General features: G+C 45.6%; 1 long non-coding RNA gene across 1 annotated transcript in view; it reads right to left on the bottom strand.

The window, feature by feature from the left end:
* Positions 1–1,527: 1,527 nt before the first annotated feature.
* The window catches only part of LOC138148834 (uncharacterized), a 29,930-nt gene continuing 22,332 nt past the window's right edge, over positions 1,528–9,125 (bottom strand). Inside the window, exon 3 of the long non-coding RNA XR_011165238.1 lies at positions 1,528–2,101. This is a non-coding gene — a long non-coding RNA (uncharacterized lncRNA). The remainder of the gene's footprint in view (positions 2,102–9,125) is intronic.

The raw sequence follows: 9,125 nt of genomic DNA, 5'->3' as shown, positions 1-9,125 counted from the left end.
CTGGTCAGGCTTGAGCACAGGGCTTTTAGACAGCAGGGGTGAGCTGGAGGTGGAGGGGCCTCAGAAGATCTTCAGTCCAACCCTCTCATTTTACAGATGAAGAAACTGAGGCCCAGAGAGGTGAAGGGAAGCCTTGTATAACCAAAGCAAAATAAAATAAAATAACATTCTTTTGCTCTTGACTTAGGAAAGCGTAGAGTGAGTGAATCTGTCCAACTTCGATGCTCTTCTCTGGCAGGTTTCTAAGATCCCCACAGAAGTCGGGCCCCTCGGCAGGAGCAGCCGCCTGTGTAAGGATATCTGAGGAGCCCACAGAGTCTGATGAAGGCTGTTCTAACACAATTTCCCTCAGACTCCAAAAGCTCAGGAGGCCCCTTTGTCTCAGGGGCTGCTGGAGAGAGGAAGGAGCTTGTGTGAAGTGGGAAATCAAATGGGATTTTTGTTCTTTGCAAGGACAAAAGAACAGTGGCCCATCCCCACGAGGGGCTGTCTCTATTACCCAGGCAGGCTTGCAGTTTGACTAGCAAAGAGCTGTTTGGAGGGGCTGTGCTTATGGAAAAGAAAATGACCTTGGAGTCTGTTCTGAGCCCTTGCACTTACTGGCTGCGTGACTGTGGGAAAGCCCTTTCTCTTCTCTGTGCCTCAGTTTCTCCCTCTGTAAAAAGAGGAGATTGGACTAGATAACCTCTGAGGTCGCTTTCAGATCTAAATTTATATTCCAATTTACATACTCTAGGAGGGACATTGTGGGTTAGTGGACAATGAGCTGATCTTGGAACCCTGAAGGCCTGGGTTTGAGTCCCTCCTCTGACATCTCCTGGCTGTGTGACTGTGGGTGAGTCATTTCATTTTTCAGAGTCTTAGGTAGCTCTCTGAGCCTATGAGTGGAAGAGAAGCTGTTTGGCCAGAAGTTCCCTAGTCAGGTAACTAGCCCAGTATCCATCCCCTATAGACTTTGTGCATCTTCTCTTTCAAAAGCTAGGGATCTGGGCTCCAGAGAGCCTGAGCCCCCATTCATGACCAAGGGCCCTTCCAACTTCAAGATCTTACAGCTTTGTCCAAAGCTTTTATATGTATATGTGTGTGCGCATATGTATAACACATACAAACACATCCATGTATGAGGTGTGCATGACTATGTATACCCACAATACATGCATGTGTGTATGTACACATTCACATATGCATCTGAACGATACATGCATGCACACAGACACATACAATATAAACATATAAACATGTGTGTATAAAGGCAAACATTTACTTGCCTATACTATATCCATTGAATGGAAATACCAAAAAAATACTGCTACCCTGCCTGGTTTCAGCTCCACAGACCAGGCACACCCTGAATGTCATCCCTCCCCTCCTCCTGCTTCCTGTCTCCTTCTGTGTGCTATCTCCCCCATTAGATGGGAAGCTCCTTAAGGACAGGGACAGTCTTTCTTTTATTAATTGCATGCCCGGCACTTAACACAGTATCTGGCACATAGTAGGCTCTTATTTATTATTTATTGGATTGGAAAGATCACTGAATTTGGAGGCCCAGGACCTAGGCTCAAATCACAGGTCTCCCATTTAATAGCTGTGTGACCCTGGGCAAATCACTTCTCCCCCTGAGCTCCAGCTAGGTGGCACAGTAGATAGAGGACTAGGCCTGAAGTCAGGAAAACCTGAGTTCAAATCTGGCCTCAGATACTTACTAGCTGTGTGACCCTGGGCAAGTCATTTAACTCTGTTTGCCTCAGTTTCCTCCAGTAAAATGAGCTAGAAAAGGAAATGGCAAATCACTCCAGTATCTCTGCCTAGAAAAACCCAAATGGGGTCACAAAGAGTCAGACACAATTGAACAACAACAGCCTTTGTGACCAGTAATAACAATAATAATAACAGTTCATGTCAATCAATAAGCACCCATAATAAAATGAAGCAGCTGGTCTCAATGACCTCTGAAGCACTCTCCAGCTCCAAGTCTGTGATCCTACTGATAAGTGTCCACTGGTTCACCACCAGTCCTGAAATGGAAATAGAAGACCTGGGTTTGAGGCCCAGCTCTGCCACTTCTGGGTCTTGTGACTTGGGAAGGCCTCAGTTTTCTCATCTATAAAATAGAAATAAGACAAGAAGTAGCTTACCCCACAGGATTGTGGCAAGGATTGAGTAAAATAATGTATATTCAGTGTTTTATAACCATAAAGAACGTGTGTGTGTGTGTCTGTAAGAGAGAGAGAGAGAGAGGCAGAGAGGAAAGAGAGGCAGAGACAGAGAGGGAAGAGAGAGACAGAGAGGGAGAGGAGACAGAGACAGAGACAGAGAAGACTGATAGATGAATGACAGATTTAGATATAGATAAATGGGTAGGTAGGGCAGCTAGGTGGTGCATTGAACTGATCGCTGAACTTGGAATCACAGACTCATCTTCATGAGTTGAAGCCTGGCCTCAGACAGTGTAGTGTCTGGTCTGATTGGATTCTTAGATACAAGAATGGATGGCTTCCAAGCTGTGGGTATGGCAATTAAGTCTCTCTCTCTGTCTGTCTCTCTCTGTTTCTGTCTGTCTCTGTCTCTCTCTGGTCTCTCTATCTTTGTCTCTTCTCTCTCTCTCATTCTTTCTTTCAGTTTATCTCTGTTTCTCTTCTCTCTCCTCTTCCCTTTTCTTCTCTCTCTGTTATTCTCAGTCTCCTCTCTCTCTTCTTTCTCACATTCTTTCTGGGTTTTTTTGTCTCCCCTCCTCTCCTCTCCTCTCCTCTTCTCTCTCATTCTCTGTCTCTGTCTCTTTCCGTCCATCTTTCTCTCCTTTCTGTCTGTCTCTCTCCTCTCTCTTTCTATTTCTGTCTCTGTCTCTGTCTATTTTCCCTGACTGTTCTGCTTTTCTGTCTCTCTCTTTCTTTGTCTCTCTTTCCCATTCTCTCCCCCTTCCCTCTCTCTTCTTGCATATGCATAGCTTGCTAGCACTTAGAGAGGACTCCCCCTGTCATTTAGCTATAGGAATCAGTGCTGTGGGAACACACTCTAAGGAGATCAAAGAAAAGAAAAAAGGTCCCATATGCACCAGAATTCACAGAAGCACTTTTTGTGGTAGCAAAGAAGTGGAAACATCAGTCGAGGGATGGCTAGGCCAGCTATGATTACAGGCATCTAATGGAACACGAGGAATTTAGAGAAACGAGAGAGGCCTTGGATGCAGGGCTGCCCAGGAGAGCCTCTGGGATGCGGCCAATGTGGCTGCTCCTCACCCATCACACCCCATCTCAGACTCGGGGCCTTGGCCCTGGGTGTCTGCCATACCTGGAGCGCACTTGCCCCTGCCTCCCTCTCCTAGAAGAAGCTCACGATGCAGGGAGCCTTTCCTGCTTCTCCCCATGCTCAGCCCCCACCTCCCAAACTGTATTCAGCTGTGTTGATTTTCTCTATATTGATTCTGCATAGACACACAGGTGAAGCACTTGCTATCTTCTCCATTCATTCCCAACTACCGACTCAGTGCAGGGCAAATAGTAGTTGCTTAATAAATGCTTGATGATTGATTACTTGTTTGAGAGTGAAGTAAGTGGTATTGGGGGAATAATATAAACAGTGTCGACAACAAATTTTTTTAAAAACCACGGAAAGAAGCTAAATAATGTCTAATGAGAAGAAGAAAGAACCAATCTGGGCCTGGAGGAGAGTTGAGGAAATGTGCCTCCCTTCCTTTGCTGGGGGGTAGGTGCATGGGAGTGGAAGTTGGATGTCCAGATTGGTTTTATTCAATTGTTTGGGTTTTTCTTTATTACGGAGGAAAGCTTATTGGAGCGATAGATTGAGTTGGAAATCACTGGCTTGTAAAGACAAAGGTCACCAATAAAAGAAGCAAATAAAATGAGGGGGTGAACGTGATGGTGTGTCCTGATCTCCCAGGAGAGACCCCCAAGGCTTGGTTCTGGTAAAGCAGACGGCTAACATTCCAAGGGCAGCAGGAGAGAGAGCTGCACCCGATGTTTAGAAAAAAGATCATTTCCTGGACTCTAGTTGGGAGTTGCCTACATGGCCCTAATGAGATAATCTGTAAAAAGTACTTAGCAAACCTAGTATAAAACTCTTCCTCATCCTCATCTTTATCACCATTATGAGCTGCATTTCTCTGTCACCATCATTGTATGGGAAGGAGGATGATCTGGATTCAAATCCCGTCTCTGATACTTACCAGCTGTGTGACCCTGGGCAAGTCACTTAACCTTTGTTTGCCTCAGTTTCCTCATCTGTAAAGGGAGGACTATAGAATTACCCCCCTTCATAGGATTAAGGTTGGACATGTGATTTCACTGGTATAAGAACCTCCCTCTGTCTCTTGAAGGGCAGCTAGGTGGTGACAGAGATTGAGAACCATGGGTCTGAAGTTAAGTCAATTGGTTCAGTAGGTTTTCCTGGCAAAAAGACTGGAGTGCTTTGCCATTTTCTCCAGCTCATTTTCCAGATAAGGAAACTGAGACAAACAGGGTGAAGTGACTTGCCCAGGGTCACACAGCTAGGAAGTGTCCAAGGCCTGAATTCAGATCTAGCCTCAGATACTTAACTAGCTTTGTGACCATGTGGGAAAGTCATTTCACCTCTGCCTCAGTTTTCCCAACTGTAAAATGAGGATTAATTACAGCATGTACCTCCCTGGGTTGTAGTAAGGATCAAACGAGATAATATGTGTAAAGTACTTAGCACAGTGCCTGCAATGTCGAAGGAGCGTATATAAATGCTTATTCCTCCTCTCCCTCCCCCTGTCAGCATTTTTCTGTCACTTATAACCTTGAGAGCTGAGGAGTGAAATGCTCAGGGTCACACAGGCAACATGCCCTGCAAGCAGGTGGACCAAGGTCAGCTTTCTACCCAGTTCACTACACCATGCTGCCCGAGCCCAGGTTTGTGTGAGGCTTCATAAAGAGCTCTATCAATGCCTGGGATGAGAGCGTCACTGATACGAAGATGTCTGGCCTATCTGAAATTATCTGGGGCTTGGGTCCCCCCCAGTCCCATTAGCCAGGGACACAGCTGACTGAGGTCTTATGGCCTGGGGGCCTCGGGATTCAAGAACAATGGACGTCTGACCTTAAAATGGGTCGATTTCATCTCCCGTGCCCCCAAACCCACAGCTCTTGACGTTGTCTGCCCTGTGGAAGGATGCCATCTCTAGCTGTCATTTTCCAGAAAGAGCTGAAAACAGTCTCCCTGGGTGTTAACTGGGTGTTTGGCAGTGCCCACCACCCAAGAATTGTCCTTTGATGAATACATTATCATATTACCATTTGAAACCGGTTTTTTTAAACAAGTAATTGGGAAAAATAAAATATTAAATAAATTATTTTTCAAAACCAGGAAAAAAACCTCCATTTTTACCATAACCACCCCCCCCCTGCAAGATCTTAGAAATATGCCCTCTTCCTGTATTCATTTAGGACTCAGGATTTTCGTTTTGGGGTGGGGGCAGAAAGGTTGGTTCAAAGCATAGAATTAAACAGAGATCTTCTCCCCCGCCAGAAAACTTGCTGTGAGTCAGAGGAAATTGCTTTACAGGAAGGGAATGATCGGGCTACGTGCCCCATTCTCTGATTTCAAAAGAGGGGGGAAAAGTCCTTTTACCAACTTCAGATTGCACTTTCCATCCAGTTCCCTCCCCCATCTGGAGCACTAGAGAACGTGGGCGGGGCCTTTCTGGGCTGCCAAGGTGGGGGTAATCTTGTTAATTACACTGATGAGCAGATGTCATCATTAATTAGGTGGTTATTCTTTGCGGCTGCTTCCTGCCTTTTTATCCAAGAATCTCAAAGCTTTGCATCCTGTTACCCAATTAATCCTGGGAACCCCCCAGTCTCCCTCCCCTGAAGTCCCCACCCACCAGGGAACAGAAGAGGTGGGCATCATTCACCTGGTTTTCTCCACTAATTCCCCAAGACAGAGGCCTTTTTTTCTGCCAGTGGCCTCCATCAGCTGACTCTCCCATCCCTTTTGCCTGGAGAGCCCCAGCTGAGCAGCTGGCTATGAGAATTATCGGTTTGAAGCAGAGACCAGTCATGAAGTTGATGAAGATTTTTAATTTTAATCACGTACATTTGCTTCAGCCCAATTTTAAATCACTTTAATGGCAGATTAAAAATATATAAGCTGGTCTTAAAGGACCTCCTTATTACCTTTATAAATATCTCTGATCAAAAGTTTGGTTTAATTGCACAGGGAGAGAGATTTGGAGGCTAGGGCTGTCCCATGAAGGCTGGCTTAAAAGGGACTGAGTGGGAGAAGGAGCCAAAGAGGCAGCCAGGGCTCGGGAAATAACCCTGGCATTGGGTCAGGAAGATGGAATCATGCTGCTAGGGTCAGATCTGGGTTCTGCTCCTTCCCGTGGCTTACTGCCTCGGCTAGTTTGGGCAAATTGCTTCATCTCCATTGGCCTCAGTTTACCCATCTGGAAAATGAAAGAATTGGACTGGTGGCCACACCCAGTCCTGAGACTCTGTGACTCTGGAAAGGGGGAAAAATAAAAGATGTTGTGTGACTGGACAGAGAAGCCTTGGGGTTTATAGAATCAAAGAATGTCAGAACTGGGAAGGCTTTTAGAACAGTGTTGGGAGGGCACCTAGAACAGAGAATGTCAGAGCTGGGAGGGATCTTAAAACAGAATTTTAAGGGTGGACGCTTAGAATGTAGAATGTCAGAGCTGGGAGGGGCCTCAGAACAGAGGATTTTATAATGGGGGTTGGGGAGAACCTAAAACCTAGAACATGTCAGGATTGGAGGTAGGATTTTAACCCAGGTTATCCAACTCAAAGACATTATTACACTCTCTTCTGTACTACACAGATTCAGTGTTTGAACTTAGATCAACCAATCAACCAATTCACTTAGTAGGTCCCTGTCAGGCACCATGCTGTGCCTTGGGAACACAGCAACAAAATCTTGATTCCCAGTGTAATGGTTTCACTCTAACAACCTACCTCTCACTCTCCCCCTCAGCCTGTCTATGCTGGCTGGTGGGCAGTTGGGCTGAGGAGAAATAGGAGAGGGGAACCAGAGCCCTAATTACAAATATTTTCACTCAGGGTAAGTCCCACAAAGCCATGTCTGGGGGGGGGGGGGTGCATGCCCTCTCTTGGGAGTTGGAGACAAAAGGACAGGACAGGCAAGAAATTCCCCCCAGTCTCCCACCTGGTGACTTCCTATGTTTTACTATAGTTACTAAGTTTATTTGTTTCAGACAGACAGATAGATAGATAGATAGATAGATAGATAGATAGATAGATATAGATGAATAGATGGATAGAGATAGATAGATAGACAGATAAACAGATGGACAGACAGACGGACGGATAGACAGATGGATGGATAGATAGGTAGATAGATGGATAGAGAGATAGATGGATAGATAGAGATAGATAGGTAGATAGATGGATAGAGAGATAGATAGATGGATAGATAGATAGATAGATGGACAGACAGAGAGACGGACAGATGGATGGACAGACGGACAGACAGACAGATAAATGGATAGAGATAGATAGATAGATAGATAGATAGATAGATAGATAGATAGATAGATAGATAGATGGGTGAGTGGATGGGTAGATATGTGGGTGCATGGGTGGATAGATGGATAGATAGATGGATAGATGGGTAGATAGAAGGAAAGACAGATGGATAGATGGATGTGGATAGCTAAATCATAGAGATAGCTAGCTACAACTAGATGAATATAGCTGGCTAGATAGGTATAGATGGATGGATGCATCCAGTTTTGAGAAGCTGTGACTCTGAGATTTTGTAGTTAGAGAATAGATAGATGGATAAAGACAGACAGATGGACAAAGACAGAAAAATTAACAGATAGAATGGCAGATGGCCAGATGGCCAGTCAGACAGACAACATATTTATTAAGCATTTAACAGGCAGCTAGCTGGTACAATGGCTAGGGCACTAGGCTTAGAATCAGGAAGAGCTGAGTTCAAGTTTGGTCTCAAACACTTACTAGTTGTATGGCCTCGGGCAAGTCACTTAACCTTGTTTATCTCAGTTTTCTCATTTGTAAAATGAATGAGCTGGAGAAGGCAATGGTGAACCACTCCTGTATCTTTGCCAAAAAAACCCAAAACAAAAACAACCCAAATAGGGTCACAGAGAGTCAGACTAGACTGAACTACAACAAATGTGCCCTGGGCTGAGCTAAGGGGAAACAAATACTGTATAAGTGAGCAAGACAGTCCCTACCCTCAGGGAGCTTACACTCCACTGGGTTGTATCAGCAAGCACCCCAGCGTCCCCAGGGTGGCTGCCAATACAGGTTCTTAGATCTGCTTTGTTAAAGGAAAGCAACTCAAAATGGGTTAACAAGCTTACTTTAATCAGTCAAATATGTATTGTTTACTTAGTTCAGGGGGAAAAGGTCCCAGAGTCTCATCTGATCAAATCACAAAACACTTCTCAAAGTGAGCCCCCAAAGCAAAGCCTCAGTCAGGGCTTATATAGCCTTCTCCTGGCTCAGAGAATGTAACAACCTTCTGGACCCACTGGCCAATCAAAAAATATCTACTGAAAAACAAGCCTCCCTCCCCAGGCTCCAGGTGCACTTTAGCCTAGGGGCAGGGAAGATCTTAAAAATTTACATTCCCATTACATGGGTGGAGACCACACACAGAGGACATAAAAGACTCAATCTGGTGAGGAGGGCAGAGCCTCAGTTGACCTTCTCTAGTTACTGGGGGCTGGGAGGACCACGGCTGAATGGCATTAATAACAGTGTCCGACACTGATGTGGCCCTTTCAGATCATGAGCTGCTTTAAATGTTATCTTCTGGGATCCTCACCACCAGCCTGGGGTAGAGGCTGAGAGCAGGAAGATGCCTCAGAGGACATTTAGCCCAATCCCCTCATGAGGGGCCTGAGGCCCAGAAAGATGACCTGATTTGGCCAAGGTTACGTGGTCTCTCCCATAGGTGTCTGAAGGATCCAAAGCCAGCGCTCCCCAACCCATCTGGGCTCTGTGTCCCAGAACGCTCATTTCTGGGTCCAGGACAAGGCAGCATTCCAAGGTCTATAGTTGCCTGGGGCTTGAAGGAAGATGTGAGCTGATAATTCTTATCACCTCCCAAAGCAAACCTTCCCTGAAGGT

Source organism: Petaurus breviceps, unplaced genomic scaffold, assembly GCF_028583685.1.
Source record: "Petaurus breviceps papuanus isolate PSGF00001 unplaced genomic scaffold, PetGlider_PUasm1.0 100, whole genome shotgun sequence".
Lineage (NCBI taxonomy): Eukaryota > Metazoa > Chordata > Mammalia > Diprotodontia > Petauridae > Petaurus > Petaurus breviceps.
The sequence above is the reverse complement of the archived record's forward strand: the minus strand, read 5'-3'. Positions and strand labels throughout refer to the sequence as shown.